Genomic DNA, 14970 nt, shown 5'->3' with positions numbered 1-14970 from the left:
CTACCTAGCTGGTACTCAAAGCGCTTTACACTGCTTCTCATTCACCCATTCACACACACAAGCACGCACACACCGATGGCAGAGCTGCTATGCAGCTGACCTGACTCACCGGGGGCAACTAGGGGTTCAGTATCTTGCCCAAGGACACTTTGGCATGTGACGTGGCAGCCGGGAATCGAACCACCAATCCTGCGATTGGCAGCCAACAGCCACCCAACAAATGTCATTGGCTTGGCCAAAAAACAACAGCTAATGACAGAACCATTGTGAAAGCTGTGAAGACATCACCAATAACCCCTACAGACCAGGGGTAAATACATCACATTCCACCATTCAAGAAATAGAAATATAGAGGTAATACCACAAGATGCAAATCAGCACCAGCAGAATAAATCTCAAAGCCAACTTGAAATTTGCACAAAGTACAGATTAGTCACAAAAGTTCTGGAACAAAATTTTATGGGCTTAAAACCAAGATGGACCTCTGCCAAATAATGGAAAGGCCTCATACCTAACTGTTGTCTCCCCTCTTCTGCTCTCCCCTCTCCTCTTCACTCTCTCTCCCTCTTTCTGTCTCTCGGGTGAGCTACACGTCTTCCAACCTTTGCCCTCTGGACTTGTCTGACTCATCCTGGTGCCCCACTTCTGGTTGGAGATCTCCCTATGGGATGCGTATGGTGACTGGGGTTGGTTCCACTCTACCATGAAGTCAGGTCTTGGCCTTCGTCGGACGTCGGCAGCTGTTTCTCTGAGGTCTCGATTCAACGCTTGATAGTCCAGGACTGGAACAAGTCTACCAGAGCCTGCAACAACTAACTGAACTCCACAATAGCTTATAGACATTAACTGTTATACTGGACTGCCTTCTGGCTTACACATAGTATGTGATCACCCATATGAGGATGGGTTCCCTGTTGAGTCTGGTTCCTCTCAAGGTTTCTTCCTGTTGCCTTCTCAGGGAGTTTTTCCTTGCCACCATCACCCTCAGCTTGCTCATCAGGGACAATCTGATTATTATGATTCATACACATTCACTGTTCATGTAAACTTCAATACTTCCATAGTTTCTTTGGTTGTGTAAAGCTGCTTTGTGACAATGCAAAAAGCGTTATACAAATAAATTGAATTGAATTAAAGTTTGTGGAGGAGAATACAAGGTCATCTGTGATGCATGGTGGAGGTAGAATCATGGCTTGAGCCAGTGAGTCTTGAGGCAGTAAACCACTGAATGTGTAACAATAGGAATAAAACATATTTTAATCTTAAGTACTGCTCAAATAATGAAAGAAGGACTTTCATATTGTACATTTTCTGCACTTAAACTCTATGAAAATGGGAGTATGAAAGTGAACATGTAAATTTAATTAAGCCAGCAGTGTTGCAGTCAGGATCAGCAACCTTGTGCTCAGCAGTAGGTTATGACCTCTTCAATGTCAATATGTGAAGTCCCAGTTGTTGGCACTGAGCCCACTTAGTCATGTTGGAGAAAGCCATATAATACTGATGCTGCTGACCTGGTGACTGCATGATGTCTGCCCACTTCTACTATAATGTGCTCAAATTACAAACCTCACTCAACCACACACACACACACACACACACACACACACACACTGGTCTGGTGATATAATGCATTCCCTAGCCACTTTCAATAACCTTAACCAAACTAGCTTTAAACCTGAAACATCTGTGATGATTGTTCCACACAACAACTGCATCAAACTAGAAATTGTCCACACATCCACAGAGGGAGACACACAATGTCACATTATAACCAGATGTGGTGATTGAACTTCATTATTGATTAGGTTAAGGTCATTCTTAGAGTCTCTCTTTGTCTTGTTGATTCCTTCTTTCTCTCTCTTTCTCACTCTCACACACAGGCAGGTTTACTGATGAAACACCTTTTAACATCAGTTCCTACATTATCTATATAAATACAAACTGCACAAAATAACTGGTTCTTGCAGAACATGTAGAAAACATGCATTGAATACATTATCAGGATCTAGAATGATTTTCCAAGATGACCGGTTATTTTGTTCAGTTCTCTACACAGCCTCATACCCCAATGGCTTGCTGTGCCACAGCCTACAGTCTGAAGTTAATTATTATGAATGACATGGATCAGTGATTAGTGGCTGTGTTATAGTTTTAGTGTTAGTATGTAGCTATATTTTATATACACGTCATGTACTGTCATAACATCTGACATACACATATTCAAGCCCCTACATCTCATGTATCACTCACTGTAGGCGCTGAAGATTTTGTACAATTGAACCACTAAACCACTATGCAAACTATCAAAGGGGTGTGTGCGCGTGTGTTTTGGGAGACTTCTGGGGGTCATTCAATTTTAATTTGAAGTGGGATTTGTCTCTGTCTCTATCTGCTCAGCAAAACAAAAGCAATAGAACAGAAAACACCTCAGCTCATTAACAGTATATTTCCATGGTCTTTGGGGTGGGGGATGGGTGAGCATATTTCTTTGTCTAAATTTCATGTCTTTGGCTACATAACACAACAGGGTGACAGATATTGTAATATATTTGTCTTGAAAAGCTATAGAATTTTCTCCATAGAGAATTTGCAATTGTGTTACTGTTATAAATAATAATAATTTTTATTAGAATTTACTGCTGACTCATCATTCAGATTAAATTAAATTAAATTTTATTTGTATAGCGCTAAATCACAATAGAAGGTTTGTAAGGTTTAAGACCTTACAAAATACAACTGTATACACAATTATATAGAAAACCCAACAACCCTACTTGAGCAAGCACTAGGTGACAGTGGAGAGGAAAATTTCCCTTTAGAGGAAGAAATTTCCAACAGTGGGCAGCCATCTGCCTCAACCGGTCAGGTTTGTTTGGAAAGAACAGCAGGCAACAAAAAACAACAACAACAAGCAGCAAAAACACTGCTTATTGGTAGGGACAATAACTCTGGAGATATGAGGCTCTGGGGCTGAGGATACCTGCAAAAAAGTAGAGAGGGAGACAGAGAGGAGTAAACACACTATGGGAAAGAGAAAAGACAAAGTTAAGCACATGTAATGGGCAGTCACTAGTCACTCACCTGGGTCTATTTCAAGATTTCACTGAGTAATAGTTGGACCTGGGTATCTCTGAGTTGCCAAATATGAACTGTAGTGGTAAAAAAGGCAACACAATGAGAAAGTTAATGTCTAGAGTCAGGAAGTGAATGAAGAAAATCATACAAAGCAAGTGTGACTGAAAAAGACGGATTTGATTTGATTTGATTTGTGAGCTATTTCAAGATCATCTTTAGTAAAAAAGAATGACCCCGTTCAGGCTAAAAGAATGCCGCACCTGAGAAATAAGTAATTAAATGATCATCTATAACAATGTTTTCTCAGCATCTTTGGCCTTGGGAAAATAAAGCTAAAGATGATTTTCTTACTGATGTTTCCAACTTTATTGGAAACATCAAGGATTTGGTGTGGCTCTTTATAATTTATATCTAAAAGTGTAATGTCACAGCACCTATTGATTGAGCTAGTTTACTATTCAGCGTGTCCACTGTGACACATGATGAACATGAGGCTACGTACAGAGTATGAGAGTTTAATTTTACAGAGTGGGAGACACTGATTCATCCTGAGACTCACTTTATTAATATATACAAGCATGCAGCCAGACATAGGACTCTCAGTCACTGTAGGATGCACACTTCTAGATCTCATGTTCTGATGCTTAGTCATACAAGAAAAGGAATATTAATGGGCCACTAAATGCTACAAAGAAATGTTTGTGAACAATTAAAGGGAGTCTACATGTAACTATCAAAATGAACTATCACCCTATGTGGATTTGAGTTTGCAAGTTCCACTGACCCTAGGAGGTGTGCTGCGTGGCCTCCTTAGGCCAGACTAATAAAAGCATCTAAAAAGCATCTGTCAAATTACTAAATGTAAATGAAAGCACTGCCTTGGTGGTGGTGGATTTAATGTTTTCAGAACCATATCAGAAATAAACTTTTTTTTTTTAATCTAGTGAAGCAGTTCTACAGAAAACCTCACAGCCAAATCCAGTGGAACCGCCAGGTATGCTACAGTCAACCAGTTTGTTTGCTCTTTGATAACATAGTAATGGAGTAATTTCAATTCAGTTCAATTCTGTTGATTTATATAGCCCCAAATTACAATAATCATCTCAGAGCAGTTTACATAGTAAGGTAAAGACCTCACAGACAATAGAGAAGAACCCAAAAAATCCCCTTTAAGCAGGGCTACATGAAATCATTGTTGAAGTGAAAATGATTTAGAAAAGCAGTGAGAAGACAGAAATACAGTGCAAAGAAAATAGAGAGACTGCAGGAAGAGGTTGAATCAGCTGAATCAATTTATTTTACCATGGTAAGAAATGGTTGGTACACGAGTGCTCTCTAAAAGTCACAGAACAGCAGAACACATGATGGTGTAGACAAATGAAGCAGAGAAGGCAGTGCTTGAAGCTGCAGAAATGCGAAAGCTGGAAAACATTGCTGTGCAGCTGAGCCCTAAGCCTGCGGGCTAGTTGTGGAGGAGATCTTGGCTTTCACCAATGCAGATTTATCTTTAGAGCAAGGTTTTGAAAATTCACTGCCCACATAGTTTTGACACTTATACCTTCTGTGCTGTCAAGGGCTCAGTACAAAGTGCAAACATCTCTGCAAACACATGATGTAATACATGGACAAAACTGCTACTAGCAAGTGACCCCAGGGGCAGGTGTGGAGCACCGTACTTCTATGAAACATGTAATTACTACAGATTAAGATACCGACAGAGAAGAAGTGATCATGCTGGGTTTTGTCAAAAAAGCACATTATAGTAGAAGTGGGCAGACATCATGCAGTCACCAGGTCAGCAGCATCAGTATTATATGGCTTTCTCCAACATTACTAAGTAGTCTCAGTGCCAACAACTGGGACTTCACATATTCACATTGAGGTCATAACCTACTGCTGAGCACAAGGTTGCTGATCCTGACTGGAACACTGCTGGCTTAATTTAATTTACATGTTCACTTTAATGCTCTTATATCTGCTGTTACAAATGAGTAGTATGCAAACTCTTTATTCAGAGACACTGTAGCTTCCAACATTACATATCACGTGTTTCATACCATATTCTCAGATCTCCAGTTTATGTCCATCCAACCTTCTAATCTAAAATCCAACAAGCTGAAATCAGGACAAATATTTTAAATGATAAAATTATCAGTAATAACTAAGTGTTCCTATAATTATTGATAAATGGCTTATTGGTTTCAGTGCTTTTCTTTTTCTTATTGAGGTGGGCTAATGTTAATGTTAATCATTTACAGTAAATGAACTCAACTGTTTATTGCTTATTAAACTACAAAGTGGTCTAGTTATTAAGGTGATGAAGTCATGTTAAACCAGGACAAACTGAAAACCAACATCCCCTTTGACAAATGCCGCCTGGGTTCTGTTCCTGCCTACAACAAGGAATTGGGGATCTTTTTGTGTTCAGCAAAGTGAAATACCTCTGAATCAATATACAACATGATTTGGTCCACATCAGCAGGGTTGAAATCATGTCAGCTGTGCGTCTACAAAGTGCATGGACAAGAACAACAACAACACAAATTGACACTGTGGCCTACTCTCATAAAACTGATTAGCTATAAAAAATGACTAAGCGTATCTATTTTATACTTTCTGACTAAGTAACACACACAAGTTCGCTCTGCTGGCCAAAACCGTACCTTTTTCATCATCATATATAGAACTATATAAGTTACTATGACTTACATAGCAGCCTATAGCAAGGATTATTGTGTCATACTACCCATCTTTCTAAATGGTGTTTAGACACAGGCAAAATGACATCTGTGTTACAATTGTCATATAAAGGGGGCTAATGTAAGACATGACACAAACAGAGGTTGTGCTTTTTTCACTTGTCCTCTCAAATGACGTTGGAACACTGCATCAGTGCTGGTACATGTGTATGTTGCTGCTGCCACTATGTGGACAGAGAGTGGAATCAGCAAAACAACGAAATGGAGATTAAGCTTTTCGTGTTGCTGGTGCTGATTATAACCGAGAATGATAATGAGTGTTAAATGTTGAAATGATAGTGATGCTGCTGGTGATAAATTATATAATGGAGATAATCAGGATGAATATTGTGATTCTCATTAACTGTATGTATGTCATGCTGCACTGGTCTCCAAAGACAGACTGAACAGGTGGACTATAGAGGCTACAATATATGAGATATGTCAGAGTGAGTCAGATCAAAAGATTTGCGTAAGCTACCATAAACATGCTTTTCAACCAGTTTGGAACTAAATTTCTGCATCCCAGCGAGAACCAGATGAATACGAATCTGAACTAGAAATGCAATAAGAACAGCATCAACAATCTTAGTTTCAACATGAAGGTTGTATTTAAGCTCTCAGTGCAGCTATAACATGTAATTCACCATCTTGTCTATTTTTTTTTCTGGCCTGTTATTTTTTTATTTATACATAATGGTTCTGTGGTTATAATGTGTTGTTTTCTATGTGGTACCTGAAGAGAATGTTATCAGTTCCCTATGTGTCAACATTCCCCATAAGTGGACCCATCTTCCTTCCTTTCATAAATAACATTTAAAACTAATACAATTAAATTAAGAAGTGAACTCATCTGGGAAGAGATGAGAGATGAATAGGCTAAATCACACTGACCTCATGGTGATTTCAAATGTTTGGAATGCTCTGTTTCTGTATCCCTGAAGCATTTTACATTTTTACCACCAAAGATGCCCAAAGTACTGTAAACTGAGGCCCATCATGACAGCAGGCTGTTTAAAAAGCAGCACTATTGCACATAGATATAAGGGCAGTATTTCCTCTCTACTTCAGAATTACATAGGTACAAAGAGCTTTGTAAAATCATACCTAAAAACATTGCTAATTTCCGCTGAGCATAATTTCACAGCATTGACACCTCACACAGCTACCAGCAGATGTCAGCAGAGGATAATGTGTCAAGCCCACTTCAGCAGCCAGATACTTGGAAGAACACCACATATACAATAGACTCTTCTGCACTTGATGCAATGATTGAATGTTGTGCTACTAATTAATTTGATTTTAGTTTGTGATTCTTAATTAGTTTTAAAATAATCAAAATATAGTGCATACATAAAGTAACTTTTTTTCACATTTTGCCATGTTACAGCCTTATTCCAAAACAAAATACATTTATTTTCCTTAAAATGCTACAAAAAATATCCCATAAAGTGAAAAAAAACATTTTTAAAATGTTTGCAAATGTATTTAAATAAGTAGTCACAGCCTTTGTTCAATACATTATACAACTGTTGGTGACATTAGCAACAACCTCCAGAGGGCAGGATTGAAGGTATCACAATTTACTGTTGGATTAATCAAAGTGATGGAAAAGCTAAAGCTTGGAGAAAGACAGGATCTGCTCATGATCCCAAACATACAAGTTAATCTGTGAAACATAGTGGAGGTCATGTCATGGCCTGGGCTGCATGGCTTCTTCTTGGACAGGCTCATTACAGTACATTGATGATCTAACACATGATGGCAGCATCGAAACGAACTCAGAAGTCTATGGAAACATTGAATGCCAATTCAAAGGAATATGCAACCAAACTGATTTGGAGTTGCTTCATCGTGCATCAATATAATGATCCAAAACACGCTGTCAAAACAACAACTGAGTTTATCAGGGTCAAGAAGTAGAAGGTTTTAGACTGAACAAGTCAGTCTACAGACTTAAACCCTGTAGAGCATTTTACCTGCTAAAGAGGGGACTGAAGGGAGTAACCACCCAAAACGAACAACAACTGAAAGATGCTGCAGTGAAATCCTGGAAGAGCATCTCAAAAGAGGAAAGCAAAAAGTTCCCAGGTTCACAGGCTTGATTCAGTAATTGCCAGCAAAAGATGTACAACTAAATATCAAGTCTTATTCACTTTAATCTATTTAGCTCTATCTGTTCCAATACTTTTGCTCTCATGAAAAGATGCTATCTTCTAAGTTGTGCATCAGATCCAGATGTAATCAGCTTGAAATAAAAGCTGAAAAGTTGATCTTTGTCTCATATTAATCTTTTGATGTTAAACCCAAATGTTCTCAGTCGACAGCAAAGATAAAATAAAGGAACTGACCTCTCTGTTCCAATAAAGGGGTGTGTAAATGTTAAATTTATGCAATCTATGCAAACTATGCAAAGTAACAATAACCCCAATGAACTCTCACCTGGAATTTTAAGTGTCACTGGATTCACTTCACTGGATCAAACCAGGTTACATACAGTATGCAGAATGAACAGTAAGTGGATATCAACAGCAGTCACCATTTTACGAAGAACCAACATGTTCAAGCTATTCGCTGTTAATCATTTAGTCAGTTCAACCATCCACCAATTCAACCTCCGCACCCTCACACTTCACTGTGTTATTTAAACTGTAAAGTACACTGTAAACATTCACATTGGGTGTAAATATCAACACCAGCTGTGTTGATTCTCTGATGACACATATTCATATGTCTTACTGATTATTAATGCGAGTGTCTCTTCAAGAGCCTCAGAGGTTATTATACATACTGCTCTAATATAGTATCTTTGTACTGTTTATTTTTCTCTGTGTCAGTGTGCGATGCATGTTTTGTGGTGATTGGGGAGTGTGTGTGTGTGTGTGTGTGTGTATGTGTGTGTGTGTGTGTTAGTATAGTCGAAGCACCTTAGGAGAAAGGAAGTCAGACAAGCTTGTCAACATTCCTGACCGTCATGTTTTGACTGCATGGAATGTGTCTGGGTCACGTGACCAGCTGGTGTTGTCAGGTGTAAAACTGAAACCGTTCCATCTGAGGAGTTGCTATAAGCTGTGTGTCTTCAAAATATTCCCATTAGGATTTCTATTATCTATCCTACATGTTTGTTTGCTGTATGACGTTTTTCCAGTGTCTGGTTCCAGGTCACACAGATAATGCTGTTGTCGTTGTTTTCAGTCTACTATAATCACTTTGATTCCTCTTTGCCTACAACAAATACATACATTCTTCAAGCAATGAATAAATATGTGTTCAGCTCAGATGGACATGGTGTTTCAGTCTGACTCAGTCAAATCAAGTGGGGACCTTCCAAAACCATTTATGTGCAAAATTCCTGCTGCAGTCAGTTTGATACAATTAACAATAATTGCAACCAGTAATTCTTTGAACAAGATACCACGGCTCTCTGTCAGAAAATGATAAATGCTAAATCTGGATTGAAGGTGAGTCACTGCCTGAAGAGATTGAGTTCAAGTCTCTTAAAGTCAACAGTAATACAAACATTGTACGTGTTGTGCTGAAAAGGGATGTGGGCCCAGTCTTCATTCCAAGTATCACCTATAGTCATGAACTGTATTTACCATTCAACAGAATGAGACTGCAAATAAATGGTTCCAAAATTAGTTTCCTCTGGAGGGTGGTGGAGCTCAACTTTAAACTTAACTAATAAAATACAGGACTACAGTATATACTGGATATATTGCATGTATATATACAGCATATATTATATATTAAGACAGCAAATTACACTTCATTCAGCTAGTCAAATACCTATTTGATTTAGCAGGCTTTACAATCTGTACAATAGCACCCTCTGTCCTGAGACCCTCAAACTGTATAAGGAAAAACTCCCCAATGGAATCCAGATATCTGTGAAGAACTCTGAGAAATGTGAAGAAGACTGTTATTCAGTCATGTTATTCTGAGGTATTCAGTCATCTGATCAGAATGCCTGCTGGGCGCCTTGCACTTGAAGTTTTCTGGGCATATCCAACTGATAGAAGACCCCAGGGTAGATCCATAACATGTTGCTCATATGGCCTTGGAACTGGAGAATGTTGCTGGAAAGGACATTTGGACTTTTTTGATTATTTAGGGTAGTTTATAAGCTGAAATGTGAAAAATGACTAATGACTAGACTGTTATTAAAGAAAACAAAAAAAACTCTGACAATACTTGATGAGGTTTAGGAAGTTGAAAATGTCTGGATAATATAGTGTGCTGTCGACGAACCTGCAGTGAAACTCACACTGGTCTTAAATGTTATTAGAGGTTGTCACTTTTCCACTAAACAACCAATAAGACAATCACACAGTCATCTGGTGCGTGTGTTGGTATGCATGATTGTGTATATGTCAGTGTGTGTGAGATCCACCCTGTATTGTTAGACTGGGGGCCAGGCAGACTTGAATGCAGCCACCTGACACAGACATAAAAGTTGTCCTTCGCTGTCACTCCCTGACACACAAAACAAACCTACCCCAAATGGAGGCCAGGACATACCACACATAACACACATACATGAGCTGGACTTGATTAAGATCACCTTGCTGAGAGAGGTGTGTGACTCACAGAACTAAATAAAGTCTTCATGTAGGCTCGCCTTGCTCAAGTATGCCAGATATTGTCTTTGTAATGGAAGCAATGGAATGAACTGGTTTCCATTTTAAGCAGTGACTGTAGTATCAGTGGATTAAAGTTAAGATTAAGTGCAGAGGAGGGATAACAGTAAGAAAGCAGGGGGAAACAATAACATGAAATAAAATATGAACAAGAAGAGAAAAGAAGAAGATTAAAAGCAGAAACAGGTTGGCTCACTAACTCAACTGGTTCACATGGCTGACATTCCTGCTTGAATACACACTACTCTTTATCTCTGCCTCACTCTGTCTCGCTCATAGATCTCTTGAGGAAAAAGCAGTAGGACTCAGTTGAGGTGTGAGTCAGCCTGAGTTAGCTGCTTTTGTAGGTGTGGCTGTGGGTTAGTACAGTTCAGTTTCATAGTACATCTCTGTGTCATCATCAGCACACAGTTATTTTTTGATGTTATGAGAGACACTTAGCTATTGATGATCTGCGCCACAATAATCTGTCTGGAGGCCAATACCTCATTTTACCAGAGGCAAAAATGATCCTTTCCACTCTCTGTACATTTGGTTCAGGTCGCTGGCTTTAAACTTCACCGATACTTCACCAAGTTTACTATTTACTATTTAAATTTTCCAGGGGTGTGTATATTAAGTTAAAAGAATGCTTCATTTATGTTTCTGTGTTGAATCGACACAGAGCTGTAGAGTCTGCACCTCAAGCATAGGCTAGGATAGTGTCTGCCGGTACATGATGCCTATGATATAGATACAGCATAGATTTAACGCAAAAAAAAAAAAAAGCTTAAGAGTTTTTCCAGATTTAGTTGTTGTTTAATTAAAAAGACATTTTACATAATTGCATTGGATTTGTCAACTACATTGTATAATTGTTGTATTATTTTTGTTGTGTTATCAGTGTCTTAAATTGACAATAAACATTTCATTGTGGGCAGTTCCAATGCTCATCTATAATCTAATTTAATAAGTGTAATACAAAACTAATGTTGGCTATAACTGAGAATCATTCACTAGACTGCAGCCACTAGAGTTGCTTACATGAGAGCCTGTGTCCAGTCATGTGAGCCTGACCCAGGCATGTTTCCATGCAAATGCTTTGCAAACTGTATGCATGAATTTAAAAGAACATGGTCGTTTACCAGACAGGAATGAGATTATGAAAACATATTACTTGTATCCAACATATTCCAGTGTAAAGCTATCTAACTCTTTAGAGTTTGACTCATGCTAAATAGTAGAGTACAGGATATCTCAAATGATCTCTGCTTAATATGATTAATATGGCTGGCCAGTAACATGTCCTCATGCCACTGAATGAAAAAACGGAATGAGGAGCAGAATATGAAAGGTTAAATGGAGGTAGGAGCCTTTTCTATGAGTTCTATATATAGATGCAGCATAGTATATCTGTACTATACTGCATCAGATTCAATCTTAGTGAATATTTTACAATAATCATTAAGTATCCCCAATCCAGAGACATAATTGGTCAGGACTTAGTGTTGCCAACAATAGAAGTTGGATACAATAATGGTTTTAAAACTGAATTGTGACTGAATCACTCCCTACAAGATACAGTAGTTAGATAGTTAGATAGTAGTAGTTAGTTAGTTAGAGAAAAAATGCCCATCCTGCTTTACTGCCTTTATTATTTCAGTTCATATTGATATTTGATGACATTTTCAAAACATTTGCAGAGTTCTAGGAAAAAAAGTCCATGTTATTTTGGATGCACAGAACCCACCAAGCGGTTTCAAAGAGACAATGTTTTCAGTGGAAACGTGTTTATTTGACAACTGTCTCTAGTGTGTTTTGGGGATAATTCAGAGTGCAGACAAACTTAAATGTCACATTCAGTGCTGTGGTCATCAGTGTACTGTAGCTACACTGTGTTTCTTTGAAAGCCTAGATAAATAATACCAGAACTATCTGCATAGAAATTGAATTGACTGAATGGCAAAATGACTCTATAGCACAAATTCACATGATATCAGCCAGTCAGCGTCTGGTGTTCCATTCAGTAACCAGAGTCATATTTTCAGCATAGATTAATACAGCCCACTTCTCACTCTACTAAAAATGCAAGAACTACATGTCTCTCAAACAATGAGAGACATTTTCTTTTCGAGTTACCTTTAGATTTCATCTTTCAGTGAAGTCTAGAAGCATCGCAATAAAACAGTCCAATTTGAGACTGAATCATGTCACTACTAAATTTGCACACACACACACGAACCAACACACCCAAACTGTGTGTGAGCATCTATGTTTTGGCTGGCTGCGTGAGCTCCCCCTGCCAAGCCAAGTCCTCCCTTTTCCAACTCTCCTCACATTCCTACATTCCATCATCACTGGGAGAGGAGGAGGACAGGAGTGGAAGGTGGGAAATGGGTAGCAAGGTCGGAGTGTAAGAGGAGTGGAGGGAGAGAAAAGAAGAGGAGATGAAGAGGCAAAAGTGGAGAGGGGAGGAGAGAGGGATGGAGCAACAGAATGCACTGAAGAAGGATATTATGTTGCTTATATTTTAAAAAACAAATTTTATTTTCTACCCTTTTGGAAATGTCTTATCTGGAAGGCCTAAATATTGTTGGTAATTACAGCATCGTATATAAGAGTGCAGGGGCCTTGCTGTGGTGAAAACACTCACTCACTGGCCCCAGCACTGGCTGGTACTAAAAGTGATTAGGAATAGGTCAGCGCAGGGTACGAATCTGGAGGAGGGGAGGGATAAGTTGAAGAAAGAAAACAGAGAGATGAAGAGCCTAAATACACACACAACTAAAACTGTGGTTTGTCCTAAACCATTTCCACACATCACAGTGAATCAGCTTTACACTGAACTCTAAAGATGTGAAAGCAGACAACAGCAGTCTGCCGTGTTTCACATCTCATGAAGATACTGGTTTGTCAGTATGATTCAATTCAAAGCCTGGTTCTGCTGGAGGTTTCTTCCTCTAAATGGAATTATTCCTCTCCACTGTTACCTCAAGCTTGCTCAAATGGGATTGTTGGGTTTTCTATATCATTTTTTGTATAATTAAACTCTGTAAGGTCTCAAACCTTACACTGTAAAGTGCCTTGAGATGACTTCTGTTGTGATTTGGCGCTATACAAATAAAATTGAATTAAATTTGTATATTGCCAAATCACAACAGAAGTCACTTTACATTGTAAGGTTTAAGACCTTACAGATGAATGGGGGTTTGGGGAATAACTAAAGGTTACCACTTGTAGCCTATTAAACATTTCACAATATCTGCAGGCTATCCGCTTTAGAGGAAACAGTGGAGCATTGTTCAACTTTTGTAACTGAGAGCGTCAAATTGTGGTTCACATTTTAAAGCACAGATTGTGACTCCCTAATGACAGTTTGGCATCTTTGCTATCAGACTGACAAAATCTGAGATAGCAAAAGACATAACATGGTCATGGTAAAGGTCATAGGCAATAGTGTGCATCAAAGCCCTGTCATCAGGAGACCCCAGTCAGCTTTCAGATACACAGGCAGTTTGTAGAAAGGAGTGAAGCAGATGCTTTGTCTGTCTCTTCACTCCTCTGGATTAGATCCATCAAAAAACAGACACAGGGGATAAACTCGCTGGTCTCAGTGTTACTATAGTCATATTACTGGATTAGACTTTGAAAGAAAGGTTTTTGGATTAAGTGGTTTCTTTGAGTGAGACGAGAAGATGGATATCAGACTTGTGTGATAGGTGCAGTATGAAACTGCAGTCACAACACTGTTAGTTAAGTATAGCCACTACAAATAGATCCATTAGTGAACAAACTAACAGTTTCTACAGGCTTCCAGTCCTAGGCTAGACTAGCAGCTTGCAGCTCCATAATTAGCACACAGATGTCAAACTGATATCCATCACTGGGAAGAAAAGTAAATCTATTTAATACAAAATTACCTGTACTGACAGCAATAGTAGTAATAATAAAAGCCTACACTAATACTAGTGTTGATAAAAGTTATAAGTGGCATTTGAATTCCCATAAAGGTAACTGATGGTACGTGCACTTGTCCATCTTCATAATTCATGCTCTGCTCTAGTGTCCACCTTCATGACAAAACTTAAACCAATATTGCAGTGTTCTAAGATTCACAGGCAAATATGTTATACTAAAATGAAACTGGTCAGGCACAACAATAACACCAGCTGGTGGTTTGAATGCTGGGGTGGACGGGGGCATCAAGATGGCAGGTTAAAGTTTCAAAAAGCAAAATCCATCAAGAAACACACAAACTGAACTGTTTTTTTCTTTCATTTGCTCTACTTTTTTCAGTGATTTGAACGTCTTTCAGACATATTTGCTATTCATTTGCAATTACAGCTTTGGAACTGAACACCTGGCACCTGGGGGGCAGGACATGTGCCTACATCTGCCCTTGATGGTAACTGCTGCCACCATAACATTTAATTTTATAGCTTACTGTATCTATTAAGACAGGATTTATGGAACTACAGTTTTTCACACGGTGTGTTTGACTACATACTGTGATTTCCATTCTCTTCATAACTCAA

This window comes from Anabas testudineus, chromosome 6 (genome assembly GCF_900324465.2).
Source record: "Anabas testudineus chromosome 6, fAnaTes1.2, whole genome shotgun sequence".
In the NCBI taxonomy this organism is placed as follows: Eukaryota; Metazoa; Chordata; class Actinopteri; order Anabantiformes; family Anabantidae; genus Anabas; species Anabas testudineus.
Note: the sequence above shows the minus strand (reverse complement) of the source record.